Source organism: Parus major, chromosome Z, assembly GCF_001522545.3.
Source record: "Parus major isolate Abel chromosome Z, Parus_major1.1, whole genome shotgun sequence".
NCBI lineage: Eukaryota > Metazoa > Chordata > Aves > Passeriformes > Paridae > Parus > Parus major.
Genome location: NC_031799.1, coordinates 60,407,823 through 60,431,830, shown reverse-complemented (window position 1 = coordinate 60,431,830; position 24,008 = coordinate 60,407,823). Strand labels below are relative to the sequence as shown.

General features: G+C 38.5%; 1 long non-coding RNA gene across 3 annotated transcripts in view; it reads left to right on the top strand.

Moving 5' to 3' along the window:
- LOC107216274 overlaps window positions 1–24,008 on the top strand; it is a 54,123-nt gene that overhangs the window by 9,664 nt on the left and 20,451 nt on the right. Inside the window, exon 3 of one of the 3 annotated variants that reach the window (XR_004500493.1) lies at window positions 10,551–10,807. The exons of 1 other annotated variant lie outside the window; for it this stretch is intronic. This is a non-coding gene — a long non-coding RNA (uncharacterized LOC107216274). Of the gene's footprint in view, window positions 1–10,550; window positions 10,918–24,008 lie in introns of all 3 variants that reach the window. One more of the 3 variants, XR_001525459.2, reaches the window with a different exon arrangement.

The following is a 24,008-nucleotide window of genomic DNA, read 5'->3' as shown; positions in this document are numbered from 1 at the left end:
GGCTTGGAAGGTCTGAGTTAGGAGCAGAGACAGATTTTCACCCGTATCCCTTCAGTTTGCAATAAAACAGGCAGAATCCATCACAGACCAAATTTAAAATGCCTAAGTGAAGCTCACATCCTTTCATCCCTTCAGGACTGGAAAGAAACAGAGACTGTTAGATTAGCAAACATTAACCTCTCACATAGTTCTGAATGTAGGATTAATGCCTACTGAGGGGACAGCTGTATGACCCTCACACACACTAACTTTACATTAGGGTTGTCACTCTATTGATTGGGAGAAGTTTGTGTGAAGAAGCACTCCCCACCAGGGAGAAAAACAGACTGGAGTGGGAAAAAGCCATTTGTACTCTGCTAAAATGCGCTTTAAAAAAACTCAGTTCCCATTTCTGGCATCCACAGTGCAGATAAGCTGAAATCTGCATGCTTCACGCTGCATCCAGGGAGCATACAGACCACACAGTTTTCAGCTGTGACACTGGGACTGGCTCATCTTTGGACAAAACAGACCTATGCTAGTACTGGATTTGTATATAAGTATAGTTTTGCCTGGACTCTGCCCACATGGGGTTTTGTGTCCTTGTGGGATTCTGACTGTCTGTGCTTCAGCATATCTATTCCCATTTAGCTAATTTTGAACAGTCTGGTCTCCAAGAATTTTCTCCCTTGCTCCATAAAGTAACAAAAAGAAGTAGTAATGAATAATATGTTTGTCAAACTTTCTTTCCATTAAAGTATGAAATCTTCATACTATGAAAACTCAAGTTGATTGTTTCCTAGGGTTTGCTGGGTTAGATACAAACACTGGATTTGACTCTGGTCACACCCAATTTTTGTGTTAGTCTAACTCTTCTTATAACATTGAATTCTACATAAGTAACTGCAATTTCAGTGCATTTCTGAAAACAGACATTTTAAGGGCCCATCAAAACACTTTGATAGAGCAATCCTGAATCATCTTCACTTAAAATTCAAATCTATAAGGGACTCATAACAAAGGTGAGACCAGCTGTTTTAGAATTCAATCTTTCAGTCAAGGTAGCTTTTGACTGCATTAAGTGTGCTGGCTGACAAGTTGTAAGGAATTGGACTTGCTCTTAGCAGCACTGAAAGCCTGCAGTTCTGGAAGATGTAAGTACTGGCTTTGGTTAGCCTGAATCATCAGGTAAAAGGAAAAACAAACCTTCAAGGAAGAGAAACAAGTAAGTCTCCTCTGAGGGACAAAATGGGGATTTGTGCTTTGCTAAGACAGGTCCATATATTTCGCAGAAAGCAACTACTAGACCCTGCGCCTGTCTTCCAGAAAATACAAAAGAAAAAGATCCTGACTGAAAAGGTAAACATTTAGTCAGATGTCTGATACAATTTTTATTCCTGTAGCAGGGAGTAACCCTTTTTGTTCACCCCCCCCCCCCCCCCCCCCCCCCCCGCCATCGCAGCAGGGAGTAACGTTTTTCCCCTGTGCATTATTGGAGGCCATGCATTTATAACTGTGTGTGTAGGTAGGTAGGAACTGCTGGATACATGAAAGATGGAAGTTTGGTGATAGACTGTATCAGTCCTGCAGCTTTCGGCTCACCTCTAAGTCATTTAGCTCAAATAGCCAGGTGAAGGTTTAGAAGAAAATACCATGGTATGCTCAAAACCTGGACACCATTATTTCTCTGGAAATGTGTTCTTTCAGCAAGTAATTTTATTTTTTTTTCTCCATCAAATTTATTTGTTGATAATTCATCTAGAAATTTGAAATTGATTAGTGTGTGAAATGGCATACAAGTGGTTAACATTCATGCACCTCTGGAACAGTATTTGGAAAGGAAGTAGAGTTTTTGCCTACCAGTTTATCTCTTCTATTATGAAGCTTTAAACCAGCAGCAGTAAAATTCACCTCCCTGCATTAGGTGCTGCTATATTGCAGATCAAAGTTTTGTAGTTTGGAGAACCATGGAAAGAACACCATAATTTAATCTGCTTGGTTAGAACTCAGTATTCAATGAATAACAAGTTTCTGTTTTTCCACAAAAAGTATGAATTAAAACTCCAGATGAATGAGTAGGAATTTATTGCTTCATATTTTACAGCCATTGCTGTATTGATAGCTCCTTTTTTCCAAGTGAGTAAAAAGTATGTGGCTCATTACACTAGCGTCTCATTACTAAGATCACAGGCAATGTATTGAAAATGGTGGGATGCTAGATAGTTCCAGTGCTTTACGTAGCAATTAAAATTAGCTGTACCAGAATTTCTTTCCGTTTACACTGTGTTAAAGGAAGTTAAGGAAACACAGTTGTGGGTCTAATCAGCTTTTCAGCTTTACTGTATTCCAATATATCAAGAAGACCATCACTAGTAAACCATATTTGTGTATTGGCAGAGATCATGGCTCTAGAAGGGAAGTATGTTTTTCTCATTCCAAAATCCACTTTTTTAACATGTCAACCATCACACATGTTCACGAGCTTGTGACTAGAAAATGATCCCTGTCAGACGCTCTTTTTGAAGAGCTCTACATGAACTTTCTTGACTAACTGCTATAGCACTCCTTCAGCTAGAAACACTGACAATGACATTAGCTGGAAAAAATACATAGGTTCAGTCCATACTGCACACTGTGCTAACAATGTATTTTGACTTTGTGCGCTCCATAGTCTGTGGATTTCAAATAATTTTTGAAATCATTTTGGCAGTCAGAAAGGGTATTAAAATTAACTATGATACTTCTCTATCAAAACTGAGTAAAGTTTCATGTTCTCCCCTAAAATTTAAATAGTAAAGACAAAATTACCCCAGATTTTATGGTGCTTTTTGTAATTTTTCTCAGCTTTTCTAACTGAGACAAAATTATCTTGTCAATGTTGCCATCCATTTTGGTTTTCAAACTTCTTTCTTCATCCACTATCACAATGGCACCCTCTCTGGTCTGTGAGAATTTCCACAGACTTCAGTTCAGAATGTTATATTTTCACTGGAAATAAAAAATGTCCCAAAACATGAGTTTTGCTCATGGCTAAACTTCAGTTGTGGTTTACATTTGATTTGATGTTACCCTTTAGAAATGACAACAGCTTTGGAGAAGGTTTAAAATGCATGCACTGATCTCTCACAATCATTATAAAATAGCATGGGAATACCTATAACAGTAGGAACAACACCCTGGCTATGATCCAGTTTGGCTAATTACACCCTTTTCTTCTAAATTCAAGTTTATTTGTAATCTTGATCCAAAGCTTCCAGAAATATCTGTTTTCCCCTTAACACTTTTTGAACTTGGGCAGGTCACTGCTAGGTGAAGCCATTTCCATCCTGTTCTGTTTTTTTATTATTTATTTGTTTATTTATTTATTTTTAATAAGAAATTACCTTTGTGTTTATAGGGAGGTGTAAGCCTCTCATCTGGATGATCAATAAAGTAAAATCCTTAAAATCCTTCTGGCTAAAATAACATCAAAATATATAGTAAATTCAATTTTATCACTTAGCAGGTTGTTCTTTGTCACACAGACCCTCACCATGAAAAAAATAAAAATTACATCAGTACAAATATAAATGACAAGAGGCAATTGTCTGTCAATGGACTTGCTTTGTAGATAGGGGAAGATGCCAAGAATAAAGCATCTCACATCATGGGTGCACTAATCACTTAAAAATTGCCTGAATCAGTTGTCAGGATATTGAAAACATATATTTAGAGTGCCTGAGATAGCAACAAATAATATAGCGAACAACGAGTTAAAATTTCATTACAAAGAGAAACGGCAATTAAGGGACTTCTTAAGTAACGCTAGCTGCATGGCTCAGAAGTTTCATTTTGCAGCAAAAGCCTGGGAAAGGAACTAAATATTAAAAATCTGCACTTCTGAATATGATTAACACATATTAAACTACATATTCAGCACTGCTTCATATTTAAGGTGGTTGTGTTTTGTTTCCATCTCTGTCTGCAGCTATCTGTCTGATTCTGCCAGACTACGGTAAAAATATAGATTTGGATGCCATTCATTATTAAATAATCATACAATGTAAAGATTCTTCTCAGCTACAGAAAGAGGGCAAAGCAGTTGCTCTTTAACAAATGCCATGCTATATGAATTATGTAATTTCCATGGTTATAAAACAACTTGAGAAATTGTACTGTAACAATATGATATATGCTAGGATTGATTACTCCAAGAATCCTTTCAAGAGGAAAAATTGCAGGGGGATGGGGAAGAGAAAAGCTTTTTTTTTTCCTGTTCAAGCTTCACTTCCTAAAGATTTAGCTTTTGTGGAGAAAACCCTCACATTCAGTTGTTACATTGAGTGGTCACTCAATTTGTGTGTTCATTATATGCATTAAATAGTCAAATATATCCTTTTCAGTATATATGAATAGTTTAATTTATTCTGCTGAAAGAGAGATAACTATCAGAAATAGCAATAGAAGTCACATAATGAGATAAGAATACTAGAAAATCTGAGGATTTTAGTACAGTCCATTATTCATTCAATTCCTGGCAGCCTTTATGATTACAAATCACTTGATTGACTAACTAGACATTCTCAAAGTGAATTATGAATCAGGTTCATTTTTCCTGGTTGAGAGTTGGTACATGTTGTAACTGTTCCACTTTGTGATATATCAAGCTCTTGTAACAGTAATAAGAGATATAATCAACTCTTTATTTCAGGACAAATAAATTGGCTTTTCAGAAATGAAATGTGGTTGCTAACATTTTAACAGTGTGCAGTGTAATTCCTTCCTGCTATTCTCAGAGTGCAATCTGCTGTGATGACACAGCTTTTGAATATTTGACTTCACTGAAATTCTTTTAGGAGCCTCACGCCCTCAGTCCAAGCATACTGATCTCAGTGGAAATTTGGTGTTGGGTCTAAGAGCAGTGAGTGGTCCTTTTACTTGTTGAAAACAAGCCTCAGACACTGAAAACCTGGGCCATAATTTGCCCTTTTGTGCCTGGCTCTGATCTCAGCTTGGGAATACTGAACAGTTTTAAAGCTGTTTAAGTTTACTTTGAAACACAAAAAAGGAAAAAAACCCGAAGATTCTCTTCTAAAGTGTGCTTGACCCTCAAGTCCTCTTTCATGAAAAAGTCCCTCAGGCTTTTGTGGAAATTATGCAAGGGGAATGACTGGCAGGCTAGGGTAGGACTCATTTGTAGAACAAATGCACAATCAGATCACAAATCCCCCTGGAATAGGTTAAGTGAGAGGTGCATTTCACCTTCAAATGACTACAGGGAAAACAAAATTAAAAAAAAAAAAAAAAAGAAAAAAAAGCTCAAAATCTGTGTGAGTGAATGTCCAAGCAGAAAAGCACTATCAGGAGTGTTTGTGCCTTACATCTATCTGCATGGCAGATGTGGCCATAGTGCCGGTTTGGCTTTCTGGGGTGTCGTGGTCTCTGGACGCTTATGTTCCAGTCAGCAGAGCCAGCTCCCAAGTGTGGTGAAAAGGGCTGGGGTTCGTGGTACAGCGTTGGGGACGGGGTACACCCCATCCTCTGGTATGTGTACTGAAACAACTCATCTTCCCTCGTGTGGTTCTGTGCAACAGCACCACCACCGGTCGCAGTTTTGCAGGGAGGAGAGGGTTTTTCTGCTGGTTAGGGAGGTTAGCCTAGTGTTTGTGTGCTTGTTTTAGTTCCAGTAAGGGGACAGGCTGATATTTGGTGGGTTGACATTATTTATAGAACAACTTCAAAGACTTCAATCCCCTCTGTTTCCCTTCTGAAACAGAAAAGCACATCTCTAAAGCAAGACCTTTTGGGAGAAAAGATGTATTACCACTTTAGTTTTAAGGAAGGCCTTAATGTGGTCATTAATTTTAGAAACAATAGTTGTAGACTTCATATTTCTTCTTTATTCATATTTCTATCTAATTTCTGGTCTTCTAATAACCTTAATTAAATGCTGAGTAGTTTAGAATGTTATTAAATAGCTTTCATAGGATTTAAAAAATTTCTGATTACATCATGAGTACAGATTATTAAATATTCCATTCATTCTAAAATTATGATTAAGAGGATAATACCAAAAAAGATGTTTGTAACAATTTTAACTAAGCTGTGTTAATTGAGTTAGGGGATAAGAAATAAGATTTAAAGGGTGAGAAATGACTGAAATCAAAGCCCGCATAGTTTTAAAATTAAGTGGATTAAGAGAATGGTCAGAATGGAGGAGGTGGGGGGGTCAAAATCTGAGTGAATGGTTTGAATAGAAAATTCACTTACTTTTAGGCCCACATGTATTTTGTCTTTCACAGAAATGGTTTGCAATGGCACCTGATGTCATGTGGGTAAACATGAAAGATAAAAACCGCCTGCCAGGTAACAACAGGATACAGGTTGCCCATTGTCAGGCAAAGGCATGCAACAGGAATGGACACAGAAAATTCTGCTCAAAAGTTGCCACATCTGGCAGCTCTGTATCCACTGATGTGCATAAGCAGAGCAGATCAACTTCCATGCCTGGGTCACACTGGTTGGGATTACTGTCCGAAGTGGTGCATGAAGTGGCAATGGTTTTGTTGCCTTTTGTTTATAATTAACAAGTGTGGGCCACTGTTTTCCTGATCTGACATTTGTTTGAAATTGCTATTTGTCAGCAGAGCATGATTTTTTGCTAGGTTATTTTATTTATAGCTCTGAAATACTGGTTGGGAATTAAATGCCACTTTTGTGGTTACCATTCTCTTCTTGGTGGCCCTCTCCCAGATCCTCACTATTCCCAGGTCTTTACATGGGATGTTCTCATCATTTGTAGCAAGAGCATATCTGGAAAACAGGCAAGATTTTTTTACTTGTGTTCCTTAAACATTAAGCAGAGAGTAAATGAGTAACCAGAGACACTCATATGCTGGAGCAACTTCTGGAATCATCTGTACTTATGAAAATTACAGCATCTTTTGGAATTTCCTTCTGGGGATGTGAGAGGAAACCAATACTTGTGAAACAGACTGGGGAGAAGAACAACAGGAAAGCAAATGAAAAGTGTGCAGAGTGCAGAGTGCAGAACTTAAGCTACCAGTAAAGGATGATGAAGGCAGTGTGCCTTTGTTCAAAAGGTTGACACAGGCAGCCTGTTAAGGACAGGCTAACTCACATGACAAACATCAGGTTGCCCACCAAATGTATATTGCTTGTGTATGGATACCTTACACTCAGTATATGATGCCTCTTTCTTTGGCATGTTTGCTGGCTTCAGAAGTTTTGTACTGATTCAGGGCGTAAAGAGAAGTCTAAAACATCATACATCCCAATGAAGCTGGGGAAAGGCTGCCTGCAAAAAAAGCAGCTCTTGAACCTCAAAGAGAAAAGCATAAAATGAGTCTAATTTTAACCAAGAATAATAAAATACTGTAATGACTGATGGAGACATTAATATTGCAGGCTTAGTTATGTAGGCTGTTGTTTAATATGTACCTCTTTCCTTCAACTTTAACAGCTTTAATTATTTTTACAAACAGACAAACAAACAAACAAACTCCATACATCCTTAAACACTACTAATAAAAAAATAAAGTCATCATTGATATTTGAAAACAGAAATCGAAAAGAACATATTGCATTCACACCAACTACATACCAAGCAGAATGTTAATAACATTAACCTTTACTCTATCAGATATTTTCAAGAAATACCACTATATTTTTTGCAACGGCTCATATCTGTCATTTAACTGACATGTGAACTTTTCTAAGTTTGCCAAATCACTGAGGCCTGAATACCATTCAGCAATGTTAATTTTGTTTTCCTATTCCAGCTTTTACACAATTATTCTCATGGCAATCATTCTAGCCTTGAGTATAAATAATACTTCAAGTAATTTGTTGATATCCAAAAAATGATGTGTATCTACATTAAGAGATTCTGGAATCTAATGGGAAAACCATGCATATTATTAAGCTGAAATGCCTATTTCCTTCCTCCCAGATGGGAAGTAGTACAGGGTAGTGCCATGGCATATGCATTAATTTTATTCCTTCCGCAAATTTTAGCACATATTATTTTTGCAGATTTTGAATCTTTGCCTCCTACCCAGTATACAGGAGAGTTAAAAAGGAATTTGCTGCAGAGAAGATCTCAGTCTTACCAAGGAGCTGGGATAACTCTTAGGTGAGCTGAGGAAGAAGAGCATGGGAACAGTTCTGCTTTGGAGAAGAGTAAGAGAAACAATGAGAGTTTTGTAGGAGGAAATCCTGAGGAGGATTAACAGAGGCAGAAAAAGAGACAGAGAGTATACTATTTTCCTGGCTCCCAAATTTCAGTCATACAGACTGGGTGTGATGGATCTGAAGATTCTAGAAATAAATAAAGAGCACATTTAAAATGAGGAGGTCTACCACCAAAGAATAATGAAAAAAATAAATCCCAATATCTGTTCATCAGTATTGCTACCCAATTAAAACTTAGTCTGTAACAGATTTCTTCCTAAGTCTATGGATTTCTTGCACATTATTTTCCACAATTTTATTTCATCTTACTTGCTTTTCTAAATTCCAGGCCTTTTCTTATTTTTTTGTTTTTTTTCAGTCCAAAGGGGCTTTTCATTTCCTCAGGATCTGAGAAAGTGGAGGGAGCACACTGTATTGCAAGCTGAATGTTTGTGTGGGAGCATTTTATGCAGTACTTTATAGATACTCAAAAGAATAAGTTTTAAATTGTGATTGCTGGTGCTTGCAGATGTACAAGCATAGCCTGGCATCATCTCTAAAGGCTGATGGTCTAAGGAGAGATAGGACAGTACAAAATGGGGGTTGACTTATTTGATCAGTGTTTTTCCCTTTACCACTTTACTCTCTGGGTTCCTGTAAGTTGGTCTTTGTGTGTGTTTGGACTACACAACCTGTGTCTATCACTGACAAGGAGTTTGAAGCTGACAATGGCTGCAGAATCTAGAGTAGGTGTTGAGTCTTGAGGGAAGCCTGGGTAAATAGGCTCAGAGGAGTGGTGTGTATTCAAAATGGGACTGTCACCCTGGTTCAACCAAAGGGTTTCTACTGTATTTAGATGAAGGTGAAGTTACTCCTCCAATTCCATAGAGAAAAATGCCTATCTACAGGTGTGCATGGGGATGGAGAGAGGGGATGTGTTGTGCTCTGCAGCCCACCACCCAAAGCAGCTCCTGGGGGAAGCCCAGCCTGTCACACACGCACAGTGCAAACTGGCTGCCTGTGCCTCTGCCCAACTGTACTGAGGGCCGTGGTCCTCCCCACTCTATAAAGGCTTTCTGAACTTATGAACACATCTGCCTCCAGAAGAAAAAAGGGTTTTGTGGTATGTGTGACAGGCACACACTGCTTGATCTGAGCATCACAGTGCCCAGCCAGGTCAGTGCCAGCTACATAAAGTATTCTAAAAACACAGATCTGGTGACCAAGCACAACAGCATTTACCTAGCTGCCAATCTACATAAAAATTTATATTTTTAATTTCTGCTTAATCCATCTTAGTTTTAATGTAAAGCATCTACTGTTATGAAATATTTTGGTCCTCTCTCTCCTCTGAGCAACTATGGTCAAAGCATCCCTAGTTTACACATCTCATTTAAGTGCTATCACTAGATGGGAAGAAGTCAGACCTTTTTTCTGTAGTCATTTTTTGTCTTTTTTTTTTTTTTTTTTCCTCTTCTGATGAGGATATATTCAGTTTTCATCAGGATAACTTCTGTTGTGTTTGAATTCCTCTTTGTGTGGTTCCCAGCATTTCAGACAGTGCAGCACTGCAGCATCACACCCCTCTCTGGAACGCTATTCCCTCAAGACTCCCATGGCAGAGAGAGATGGGTAATGTTTCCCGAGCTTCTTCCTCTATTTTTATTCTTCCTCTATTCCTCATTTTCTATAGAGGATCAAAATGGATTATTTTCAACTTGACATGCAAATGCCTAGGCTGTGCCCTTGGCTGAGATCTCAGCATTGACTACATAAGTGAAAGATATGGGAGCAGTAGCGTTTTAATATCGCATATGGAAGCTGCAGTCTTATTTCTCAAGAAAAAAAAAAAAGAAAAAGTTACTATAGTCCTTTGTGCCTTGAAAAATAAAAAAAAAACCCTAGTAAAAACATTTCCTCATGCACTACTGGATATTATATTCACATGCAGTCATTGGTCTGCACAGAGGCAAATGAACATTGTGTACAGTTCAATATTTTATTGTTGTACTCTGATCTGCCCGTTTGCCATGCCAAAAGTATCAATGGGAGTAAAAGACACATGAATAATTTTACCAAGTCAGATTATGCCTCCAAATGTGAACATTTAATAAGTGATGGAATTATAAAAGAAATAGGAAGGATTTCTAAGGCTGCTTGAGAAATGCTTACAGAGATAAAAAGGTCAAATTCTTCACCAATTTTCATTCTGCACAACAGCAGTTAAGTAAATGAAATAACATGACCTGCAAATCGGTGCAGGATACAACTTTCAGAATACATCGATACGCCATAAAAGTCATCATGCGGTTTCATGTTAACATGAAAGAAATGGTATCTGACCTTGAAAGCATGCACACTCACTCAGTGTTTCTAATTATTGTAATATTCTTTTTCAGAAACAATGGCAGCAGCAAAACACTATCAAGAAACTGCCTCCTGGCTAACATTCTCGGCAAACCCTCATGGCTATTTACTCAAATGAGCAGCCCAACAAATAAGTTGTTAGCCTAAATGAAAATTATAGCAGATAAAAATTGTCAGCCTGGGAATGGAACTAATAAGGAAAAGAATTGCATGAAGCTGACAGCACAGTTTTGGACATTGGGAAGAATAAAGGAAAGCACAGCTACTGAAATCAACTCATGAGACTGAGGTAAACAGGAAAAATCCACATCCATCGTCACACATAGATGATGAGTGTGACTCTCAGCAGTGATGGCTAAACCGTGCTTTAACACAATAAAACTCAAGGCTGTGTTTATGGTAAGCATTAATTAAGCATGGACTGACAATGTAGCAGCCTGGTGCTACTGTCAACTCTCCTTGCTTTTCACTTGCCTGCAGGAAAAGTGACTAGATGGGGTTAGGCAACCTGGATGCATTCCTCAAAGCATTCCAGAGGAGTAAACAAGGTATTTGTAAGAGGTTGGGGAAGCACTCTGGCACAAGGTCCTGAGCCGGCTGAGTGGGGTGAGGAGTTGGAGGCAAAAGGTGATGAGCCGCACTGGGCTTGTTCTGCAGTGTCCCTGGCTGTTGTACAGGTCTTGGACAGAGTCCACTGACAGGCCTTCTGCCAGGAGATTTGTTACTAAAAGAGTTTTGCTTAGGCAGGATTTTATTGTAAAAATTGTCTCAATCCTCCTTTTATAAAACTCTATCCCACCTTTCTCTTCTACCCCAGGAGGAGGAATGTTTTGTATATATATATATATGGGTGAAACACACAAACAAATTCATTTCCCATGGATAATATATTCAGAGTGATTTGCTCTTTCGAGTAAGAAGCTCCAAATCATGAATTTATTATGCAAAGTAATAATTGCAAATTACATTGGCAAACACCATTCCAGAAAAAAAAAAAGAAAAAAAAAGGGAGTATTAATATAACTAAAAGGATTAAAAAAATACTGGCTCTTAACTTGGGGCTACTACAGATATTTTAGGAGGTTATATATCTCTGTTCCACCTAAACCACCAGAGGCAGTAGCTTTCATTTTAAAGGTCTAGTGAGATACTGCAATTAATGGGCCCACCTAACAGCATATGTCGTGCTTGTATTGAGTAGTAAGACATGGAGAGAAAATGAAAGAAATGCTTAGTGCCATAAAAATTTGCATCTCTTTCTAGTTCATTTTTTTTTTTAGTGCAAAGAAATTAAATATATCAGGGTCAGGACATGAAAGGATTTGACTCCAGTTTTTGGGTCAAGCTAGGCTATGCCTTTAGTGGGATCACTGGACAGCATATTTTGACTTTGTGGGTCTTAAAGAATCTGAAATGCCTCATTAGCAATCCCTAGGAGATATATAACACTTCCCAAGGATGACTGGAGCAGCCCAGCTGCTCCATGTGGAACTAGGGGCAGGTGGTTATCCCTCCTTCAAGGCGCCCACATGTTCCCTGCTTGGCTTGGTCCTTTGTGGTCATCAGCAGAAAGGGGCACTGACAGCTGCCAGAGTCAGGATCTTTAACACAATGCTTGTCAGCTACATCAGATTTGTCTTTTCTACTGGATCTGTATGCTATATCAGGGGTACTCACAGGATTAATTTGCAATCATGGTCTTCCTCACAAAAGCTGCACAGCTCTCTGCTGCTATAGGAGCAGTTTCCTCCCTGGCCCACATGTTCCATTAGAAAGCATTCTGTAGTAGATCAAGTTATCCAGGCTAGCTGAGATTTGTGGGTAATTATGACAAAAATAAAGATAATGTGCTTGTAAACTTTGTAAGTAATAATTGCTGTACTTACGGTGTAATTCACAGATGTGGCAGCATTAGAAAGTAACAAAGCTTGTTGAGTTAAAACTTAAGTGGTATTTTTAACATTTCATAAAAGCATTATGACCTGAGTGCAAGGATGCTCTATGTTTCTGTCTCTGTCTCATGGGCTGGCTTTGCTCTTGAGAGAGTATATAGTGCTTCCCTTCCCATAATGGAGATGCTTGGGAATCACTTTGGAGGAACTTATTCAGATTGAATAAGAGATCCTCTGTGTAGCTGGGCTTCCAGGCCTTACCTGAAACATTTAAAACTTTGCCTGATTGTTGTAAAGCCTTGAGGAATGCACCTTTGTGAGGTGGGGAGAAGAGTGATGATTTTTTAGCGTTTGCAAGGGACTTTGAAGACTTAGGAGCTGTGGGAGTTTACAGTCCACTGCAAGCAGAAACCAAACTGTCTAACCTTTATTACCTGACATCTTTTTTCATAGTATGCCTTATTGATAGTGATTACTGTAAAAGGGGTTCCACCTTGTTGAAAAAGGTAATTAAAAAAAAAAAGAGTAACTAAGACGTTTAGTGTGTAAACACTGAATTTGTGAAAATTCTCCTTCACTAAACAAAAATCTCTATTTTGCTTTTCAAGCAGAGCAAGAGAGATCATGATTCACAGATTGTTTACACAGATCCCAAGCCCAACATGGCTTAGGACTGAAAAAGAGGAGCAGTTTGCAGCCTCCAACCTTGTCCAACTGTGTTATAAATAACGCTTACAAAGGTTAACCTGTTCCTCAGGTATCACAACACAGTTCCACCAAATGGAATGATACTGTAATATAGTCTTGGTCTTCCTCATCAGGTGAGGACACAGACTAATTAACTCTTTTATACATGCGCTAAATACAACTAAAAGCAAAAAGTCAGAAAAGGGAATTGGAGTTCAGAAAATCTCAAAAAAGCTGAATAGCTACACAACTAAATCAAATTCTCTTGGTATTTGTTGAGTTATTCATGTGAGGAAGCTGCTTTGGGAACTACTTTGGGTCATCCAAATCATGCTTGATGTGGCAGTGTTTTGATATGGTTTGGGAAGTTCCTGTCATTTTTTCCTGTTCTCAGAGAAATTGCTATCATGACTCATGACCTCAGCAGCAAAGAATGAGGTGTTCTGTATCACTCCATCCATTAATCCGAAGAAACTTTGCCATAAGGTTTAGCAATCAGTCTTGAAGTACTGCAAATAGTTACAACTGATCTCTATGTGCCAAATAAATGAACATCATGCTAAAGTGCAATAATATTGGGCAAAGCTAGTAGCAGAGGTTCTAGTAGGAGCTGAAAATGCTCAGGTTAAAAACCATGTTGGTGGCTCTCAAATTGCATCATAACAATAATATAAAAATGGAAAGTGAGGTCAATATTCCCTTGCTAGGGTCCAAATCTGATTTTGAAACTTCAGTTGGCCCTACTGCCTTGAAAACTGAAGAATTGTTGGATTTTAACCTTCAAAATGTTTGGCAGTCTAGTCTCCTTTTTCTGCTGGTGAGGGGGTCAGATCAGCCCACCAGTGTGTAAGACAGGCAGGCTCTGGTTCACTGACTTTTGAAGACACCATGGGAATCCTGGACTGAAGTGTCTCCAAAGCTGATACTATGCAGGTGGCTCCAGCATGCAATCCACAATGCTGAATGAGCAGTTTATGTTTCTTACTCTGAACCTCAAAACATGTTCAAAACAGCAGACGGAAGTATCTATTCACTCAGTAGACAAACAGTCTCATGGGTGTAGGTCTTAAAGGTTTTTTTACTTTTTTTTTGTTTTTTATTTTTTTTTTGGTTTTGTTTTGTTTTGTTTTGTTTTGTTTTGTTTCTCATCAAACTGAGAAGGAAACACTGTTTTCTGTTAAAATACTTCGGGAAGAGAACATAGAAAGTAGTAGTGCCTGCCCTCTTCTTGTAGTGCAATGGACCTATTGTCAGAGCTGTCACAGAGGAAGAGGGACACGTGGGTCCTATTTCCCCTTCTGCCTTGGGCTGCTCAGACCCTTGTTTCCTGCCCTTTAGAGAAAAAGCTCTAGTCAACGGGAGGATTCAGCATTCACCGACGAGCCAGTGAACAAAGATGAAAGGATGCTCACGGCTTCAAGGGTCAGGGAATTCTTTCAGTTGCACTCTGCTCCCAGGATCGTTTCTGTTTATTTAAAAACTACCTCGTGTAAGTGTACGCAGTCTTGGGATGACACAGTGACATGGTTTCACCATATTCTGCTGACCCACATGACATGGACTGTGCCTTGCAAGAAACGTATGGAACACATATGTTTTTGTTGAATAGAAATTGAAGAGATTGGGACTATTCAATTGACAGAAATGATCAAGAAGGAATATAAAATAACATTATTTGAGATAAGGAATTGTACTGAGAAGGTAAAAGAGGTTCTTTGTTTATCCAGTCAAGAAAATAGTGAAGCAGAAAGGAGAAAAAAATGTAATCAAAGGAAGATTTTCCTTTTCTGTCTCTCTCTCTTATTTTTTTTTTCCAAATAAAAGCTGCAATTAACCTGTTGAACTAATTACTACCAGGTATAACATAGGCCAAGAGCTTAGTAGGATCCAGAAAGGATTACACATGTATATGCATAATGAAAATATCCATAAGCTACAATAGGTAGAATATTATGTCAAACCCTTTTATAGAATAGCTTACCTCTTAATACCAAGTGAATCCTGTGTACCTCTGTCTAGTCAAGGACCTTGTGAAGCACTTCTCATTTTATCCAGGCTCTGTACTTATCTTCCTTACTGAAAAAAACAGACATTAAAGAAGTCAGCTAAAATATAATACACTCCTCTGCATTATTTCTGTTCCAGGGGAGCAGCTTTTTTATTGCTTAGATGAAACAGTGATTTTACAAAGTTAGGTGATTCTTATACTTCTCATATTAGCATTTTTACCCACAATGCTAATGCAGAATGGGGCACAGTGATGCTTGGAAAATCACAGAGTATTTCAGGGTTGGACTCTTCTTCCTCATCTTGCAGGACTTAGTTATTTAGAAATTAATAAATACAGGCAGATCTCAAAATAACTGTCAAGGTTTTATAATTGGTTTTAGTGTCTGGGAGGCCATAGAAGTTAAGGGAAGACTAACTCTCACATAATATTAAGTCAATAGTTATTTACTGTCTGTAGTAAATGTCAAATCAGAATTTCATTTGAATTTATATAGTCTTTTTCTCTCTGATCTCTTTTTTGCTGGTCTCTTGGGCCATCTAAATTTTCCCATTCCTGAGGAAGGCTGCCCTTCTAGCCTCTTAATGTGACCCTAGGGGTGAGAAGACCAACTGGTTTTCTGTTTGCTGCTGAATATATTGTTTTACTGTTTTGAAAACATAGAAAGGTCTTGCCTTGCTACCAGACCCATTATCTCACATTGTCACACTCGGAGAAAAATTCCCACTGTAGCTATATCCACCACAAGGAGCTGAGCATCAAACACTGGATTCCTGAGTGTTCTTGTGTCCTCAGGTACTACTGAAGTTTTTGCAGTCCAAAGGTGTTCACTGCCTTAAGTGTCCAAGACTAAAGAAAGCTCTTTCTACCAATAAAAAATTTATCAGCTAAATTCAGTTGTGAATGACATTTAATAATTCCAGAGTTCCTTTACTCTTGTATTATAATTTGTCATGTTACTTTATTACTCTTTGCAAAAGTAACAAAAGATATTGCAACAAGGACTCATTTGGGCAAATTAAACCTGCAGACTGATTTCAAATACAGGCATTTGTTCTCTGGGATTAGACATCAGCAGCCTGTGGAATTATTTCTGACATTTCATCCATCATACACTCAGAATAACTAAACAAGCTGGTGATGATCTCTTCCTGCTCAAAGAACAACTTTCACAAAACTTTCCCAACCTATTAGTGTCAGGAAATTGTGCTTGGAAAGTTCAGAGAAAAAAGAAAATTTTTCTACAAATGAAAGGAAGAGACCTTATCATGTCTCTATAACATGCATTGGGAGATCTGTTCCTAAACAGATCTTTAGCTGGTGTAAATTGGAATGGCATAACTGGTGTATGTATACTTATTTAGTTCAGTCCTGGAATTTTCACACAGGGGTGTCTAGATCTACAACTGTGAGAATCTGGACCTGGTCTTCTAAAAATAAACCATTAAATTTGTATTAGGTGGAATGTAAGGTGGACTACTTATTTTCCTCCACTTTGTTTGATGAATTCTGAAGCACATAAATTTTAAGCATAGCCTCTTCCACTCTGCAATTTTCAGTCTTTTCTTGAATTTCTGAGCACATATTTTGGTGGCCTAATATTTTATTTCAACCAGCTGCTTCCAGGCCAAACACAGTCAAACTAGATTAACTGCATTATGTAAATACCATAGCATCAGTGAAAAAAAACCTATGGACTGCCTCATTATTAGAGGATAATAACCTTTTAAACTATATTATTTTTTTTCCCCTAATACACCTCAAACAGGTTTCCCAGTCTGGACAGAAATTCAAGGGTTTTTTTCAATTCCAGGAGGTTTCCTTCCTCACCCTGACACCTTCCTTCCCTTGCTTTAAAAATGAATATAATGTGCTTTGATGGAACACAGTCTCACACTGAAATCTACAATCATACACCCAAACTAACAGAAAAGGTAAAATCACCAAAAGGGAGATTTTTAGAAACAGAATACATAATCAGATAAATGAGATCAAAGTTTTGAAATGCATTGCAGAGGAATAATATAAGATACTGCTGGTGTGTTTCTTCCTTCATTATTGTTTTCCTTCAGTAAAAGTTCTCTCAACTAGGGAGAGTTACATTTTTGAAGCTGGGTCTAGTTTCTCTGAAATCATATTCCCTATTCCCAAGAGTCCACTCCACAGTGCCAGCACAAATATACATCAGCAGCTGCACAGCACTTTAAAGAGTTAGCAAGGACCTGTCAAGCAATTACTCAATTTCAGATCTCTGTCCATTATTTTCACTGGGCAAATCTGAAGTTGGGGAAATCAAAGTCAGAGAAAGCAAATAAGCATTTTGGAAGTCTGAGCATCTCATCAAAGGAGTGAAACCCACCTACTGCTTAACCCTGTAGGTAAGAAATGCTGCTGTGAAGAGTGATCCCTTTCCCAAAAATAAAGATTTAAAAAGTACTTGGATCTTCACTGATGAATACAGTGAGTGCTGGTGCACTGAGCTGGTATCAGCCTTACTTCTGTCAGGAGAAAATGCAGTTCTGGTTGATTCTGCATTTGGAAAACTGTGTGTACAAGCTGATTTCACCTCAGGTGGAATCCCCTTAGAGTTAGTAGGGCTGTCCTCTGGATTGATTTGGTAGAATGAAGTGAATGAAGAAACTAAGTTTGAAATTCTTGAATTGCTTCCAAAACGAACTTCTTTCTGTTGTAGTTGTTGTTACTGAGCCTAGATTTGTGCTGTTTTCTAGTGTATGAAGTACAAGATATTGTAGACAGATTGACTTTTTGTACAAACAGGTGCACACTTATCCTGTAGCCTTAACTTGACAAATAAAAACACTAAGAAGTTTCTCACAAAATAAGCAATAGTGTAACCATGAGCCACCTTTGCTTTTAGAGTGTCAATACAGCTGAGGTATGTTAACAATACTTTTGGTGCCCCTTGTTTGACACCAGCAAAGCAGAAAGCCACAACAAAAAGGCAGCAAAATCTCAAGCAGATCTCTGCAAGTGTATAAAAGACAGGCTGTGGTGTTTACCCACAAGTTTCTTTTGGTTTGTATGGTATTAGTTAATGCCAACGGAAGTGCTACACTCAATAATCTGAGAAAAAAGGAGAAAAACCCAAAACCCATACAGATACAATTTAGCACAATGAGGAATACAGAAAGTTTCAGGACAACATCCTGATGTTTCACAGTTTTCTACAATTTTAGATACTTAGGCCCCATCCTTCCTCGCATTTTCATATGTGAATATATAAAAAAAAAATGTTTGAAATGAATGAGAGAGAGCTTCTCGTATGTACAGTTAGATATGTCTATACTGTGGATGTAGGATTTCATAAGTTTTGACAGAATATTTTTGAGAGTTGACTGTAGCTGTAACCTAAAACAAAGCTGTGGGACTTTGGATAAAGAACCTTCACACTTTTCTTCCTTTCCTTCACCCACAAAGCAGTGAGATTTAACTTAGATGAGCATCCAGGGTGAATCTCCCTACTTGTATCCCTCAGCAGAGGTGGCCAATGTTACTGTGAGATAGATCACACAGACTCTGCCACTGATTTACAGCCTGGCTCTTCATCTATCCTCCTTCATTAATGTATATATAAGTGTACACAACTGTTTTCCTGTCTCCAGTACTAACATTTCAGCAAACCGTGCCTGAGTAGGAACAAGTACTTACCCACCAGAGAAATTTGTTAATTTTGCTGTGGGTCTAAGACTTGTGAGCAGGTCCGTGAGCAGTTCTGGGGCTCAAGCTTACAATCTTTATATGTGCATTTTCCATCTTTGCCCTGGACATGTTTAATTTCTCAGAGAGCATATTTTTTTTAGCTGAGACAGAAAGTAAGAGAAAAACAGAACTGGGTGGGACAGCTTGGAAATACCAATGCCAGGCTTTGCATAAAGTGTTTTTTCAGACATTCACCCAAAACATCAGAGGATCAGCCCTAATCCCTGAGTCACTAATAAAACTCCATCAATGCAGAAGACGCCACTGAATGTTTTTGGAGAGATGGGGTTGAATGTCAGCTTGAGGGAGACATATATAGATCTGAACTGCTGCAGAACAGAGATAGGCATCATCTCAGGGCTAAGGATTTCCCAAGATGCTTTAAAAGTAGGTTACTTTATTTATTTTTTTATCCCTCTAGACTTTTTTTGAAAATCTGGTTCTGCTTCTGAAACATTCACAAAGCAAAGAATTATGGAATATATCTGTAACTGAGTACTTTCTAGCAGACAGCTTTTTTGATGAATGCCTTACTTAAAATTTCTTTTCTGTCTGGAAAAAGTGAAATTATTTTTTCAATCTTGATATTGGAGCCATAGAGTCTAATGTGTGGCCCCTATGTAGTGGGAACAACTTCTCTGATTTACGCAAGCAGACACAAATAATCTGGAATAAAGAAATCTCTAATAACGGATGAAAGTTGGTCACTTTGATATCCAAAGTGGTTCTGAAGATAATGAGAGAATGTGGCAACAAAGTAGTAGTCCACTTCCCATACTGATCACATAGTTAGGATGTGAACCCATATGCCAGACCTAATATCACTTTCTCCCACAGGGATGGAAGCTCAAAAAGGATCTGTGCTTCATGGTGACCCTTGAAGCTCCATCTCTCAAATGAAGCAAAATGCTGCATAGAAGTTAGGCCATCCCTCGCCTCATATTTCTCAAACTTCTCTCTAGCTCTAAACTGTTTACAACTCCAAACTTTGAAAAAGTTGTTAAAAAAACCAAGGTGGGAAGACCTACAACACACTGCAATTTTTTTTCCCAGCATGAGAAATCTCTTTCAAACAAAGAGGAGTTAGTTTGGTACCCAAGCTGAAATGAAGACACCAACTCAGTTGTACTGTTTTTTATTTCCTGACCTTTAATATCCATGAAGGTAAATACTTCTAGATAAGAGGAACTACATTTTAGACAATCAGATTTGGGTGAGTTGAATCCCAAACATCTTTTACAGCTAGATATTTCAATGAAAAGTATAAAACTGAAGTCCCTGTCAAATAAAGATAAGTTTTATCACATTTTATAAAATGTAGAAGTGTACACAGCTGACTAGGTGTCTCCAGTACTAAAACTTCAGCAGTACCTGGTAGTACCCATGCATTTCCCAAAAGACATGAAGAAGTTTCAAAAGGCTGTGATATAATTTCATTTATGATAGTAGCTGAGAGAGACAGCACAAGGCCAAGGCTGCAGATAGTGGCTTCATCCTGTGATTGTGAATAGCCTTAAAAATTTACTGCCAAAGAACTAGGCTAGGTGTACTGAGGACTCTAAGGAGAGATACTAAGCTGGGCTTGGTATACTAAAATTTGTCTCAAGAGAGATACTTTACTCACTAAGATTCTTCCTAGGTTCTTTTGTGTTTTTGGCTTGTGGTCAAAGGTTAATAAATGTATGTTCAAATTAATTTTTGCCACATGCATGTGCATTACAGAGTGAAAACCTGACTATTTTTACACATGAAATTATACAACACTGAAGGGTCAATTATGGCAAAACTAGGCAAAATTGAGGTCCTATTAGTGACAAGTGCAAGTTTGATTTGATGCAAACTGGGGAAGATTTCCAAATAAAATTTGTAAATTTCCTTGCTGGACATTATGTCTTTTTTCTCAAGCTTCTAAAGTCATAAATGCCTGAAATCAACATGCTACCAAAAGGCATATGGAAGGGTAAGTACTCTAGATCTGTTGCTAAAACTCTGTTTTTCTTACAGGAAAGGCTAGCTCAGACTTGAAAGTCTATTTTATGATGCAATCACAAAGACCAATTGATCACTCCAACAACCAGCACCATACATGGAATTTAAAGTAAACTTCTTGTCTTTAACCGGCACTGAGGCTCACCTGGTGATTGGCAGTCACTCCACACATCCCTTGACATCAACAAGGCTGAAAAGTATTGTCAGTGAGAAGTTGGGTCAGTGGTCACAACTTCTGCTTTGATTAATTATAATTTGTCGCTTTGAAGGGGAAAAAAATGGAACTAAATCAGCAACATCTTTTGAAAGAACTGTATCTCAATGAAGCATAAATATCTTTCTAGACTAAACCATTACAACCTCTTCCTATACTAGCAAATACTGTCTTAACTAAAATTTGGTATCAGTAAAGGGGTATTAAAGTATTGACTTAAAATAAGTTGTGCTAGGGCTTGTTTGTGTGTTGTGCATTCTGGAAAGTACTGTGCCTTCTTCATCATTGCAACCTACAACAAAAGCTATGCATCACAAATTATGACTAGTAACTGACTGAATATTTAGAGAGTTGCAAGCAACTCACAAATGTCCAAGTGTTTTTTTTAAATCTAGCTTTTGAAAAAACTGAACAGACAAAAGTTCAACAACAAAACAAAAAAGTTTAAAAAGACAACAAAAAATTTTAAGATGATAACTTAAGCTATATGAAGCATCAAATTATATTTAAATACATCCTAAGAATTGAGTGGTATTACTTTATTCTTATCTGTGTATCATTTTACCCAATAAAAACCTAATGTTTCGTTTTTATTATGGGTGTAAGACTATGCAATTCACTCTGGTTTTCATGGTTACTAGCTCTGTCTGATACCACGGTGACTATTCACTTCCTACTCGTGATCACCTCCCCTGGATGCAAAGAAAAATACAGAGAAAAATCACAAGACTCTGTAACAATAATGTACGGTTTACATATACTCACATTCTAGCATTGATGCACAAATATTGTATTCTACTTCCTTACTTTGCCATTTGCTTGGTAAAAACCTTAAAAATTAATTGGAAATCAGTATTATTTCTTGAGCTAGTCTCCACTTTTTTTTTTTTTAATCTTTCTTGCCAAGATAATTTGTGCAGACCCCCCAGTGCCAAATATCAGGTACACAAAATACATAGAGATACATGCAGACAACATGCTGGCAAAGTATTTAAAGTGATATTCTTCAAAAACTACAAGTACTTTCCTCATCATGCACAGTTTTGATTGTACTAACACAATTGCTGGTACATGTACTTTGTATTCAGGCTCTTATGACATTTTAATTTGTTAGGATACAGCTCTGCTATATATTTCCATCTAATGCTTTTTCACTACTCTTTAAAAAATCTTGTCTCTAGCCTTAGTGGCAATGCAAGAATTTAATTAGAAATTTGTAGGTGTTTTCCTGAGGCTATATAGAGCGGGATTTATGTTTCATCAATGAATGTACATTGGCTCTTATTTGACTATATATGCATGTGCACCTCAAATACACAGGCAATCAATAGATCCTCAAAAGCAAACCTAAAACACTCAAGGACAGATTTTCTGTAGCACTGAGAAACAAGACACTGACATTGGGGCTATCACTTTTGCAATATACACAGAGACAGGGTGAGAATCTATAATACAAACACAGAGAAAACTATTGGTTTTCATTCCAGTTTAATGATTCTTCATCCACACACTGAAAATGGGGTTGTATCTTCTCTCCACCTGAAACTAGCGACCGGAAAGATTGGCAGCTGCCTGCAGAACAGGCACACCTCGCACTTAGTACCAGGTGGGCAAAGTTTTAATCATGGCTGTGGTGATAAAAAGGCTGGGAGAACTTACATTTCATGCACTGACCTAGATAAACACAACACCACACAGTATCTTTGCTGCAACCCAAGCTAGTTCTCTGATTCAACTTTCCCTACACCAGGAATCAGAAACACAATAGGTTGGAAGGGACCACAGTGGAGCACCTGGTCTAACCTTTCTACTCAAGCAAGGTTCTCCTGGAACAAGTGACACAGGATTGTGTCCAGATGGTTCTGGAATATCTCCAGTGAGGGAGACTCCACATCCTCTGTTCCAATATGTGGTCGCTTGCAAAGTTCTTCCTCATGTTTAGGTGGAACTTTGTGTGCATCAGTTTCTGTCTATTGCCCCTTGTTTTGTTGGCTTGCACCACTGAGAAGAGCCTGCATCCGTCCTCTTTATACCCTTACTTTAGGTATCAATACACATCTATGACATCCCCTCTCAGTCACCTCTTCTCAAGTCCCAGCTCCTTCAGTATTTTGTCATATGAGAGATTCTCCTGGTCCTTGAACAACTTATTTGCTTTCCCCTGGACCTGCTGGGGGACCTCCCTGTCTCTCTTGTGCTGAGGGGCCCAGGACTTCTCCCAGTACTGCAATGGGGCCTCACCAGGGCTAACAGAGGGGCAGGATACTCTCCCTCCCATGCTGGCAATGCTGCTCCTGATACACCCCAGCATTCCTTTGGCCTTCTTGGCCACAAGGGCACACTGCTGGCTCAATCCACCAGGATCCCTGGGCTCTTCTCCCCAGAGCTGCTTCCCAGCAGGTCAGCCTGTGCTGGTGCCTGGGGTTGTCTCTCCTCAGATGCAGGTCCCTGCATTTTCCCTTTTTGAATTTCAGACAGTTTTCTCTGCCCATCTGTCCAGTCTGTGAAGGTCCCTCTGGAGGGCTGCACAACTCTCTGGGGTGTTGGCCACTTTCCCAGCTTTGTATCATCTGCAAATTTGCTGAGGAGGCATCTGCCCCTTCATCCAAGTCACTGAGGAACAAGCTGAACAGCACTGAACCCAATTCAGAACCCTGGGGCAAACCCATAGTGAGAGACCTCAACAAAACTCAGTACCACTGATCACAGCCCTCTGGAATCTGTTACTCAGCCAGTTCTCAATCCAGCCTAGAGTCCATCCATACACCCTACACTTCTTGAGTTTGCCTATGAGAGACAGCCTTATGAAAGTTATTGCAGACATTATCCACTGCTCTCTCCTACTCCATCTGGGTAGCTGATTCATGGGAGAAGGCAGTCAGGTTGGTAAAGCATGACTTTACTGAATCCTTGCTGACTGCTCTTGGTCACTTTTATGTCTTTCATGTTGGTAGACATGGCTGCCAGAATAAAGCACTCT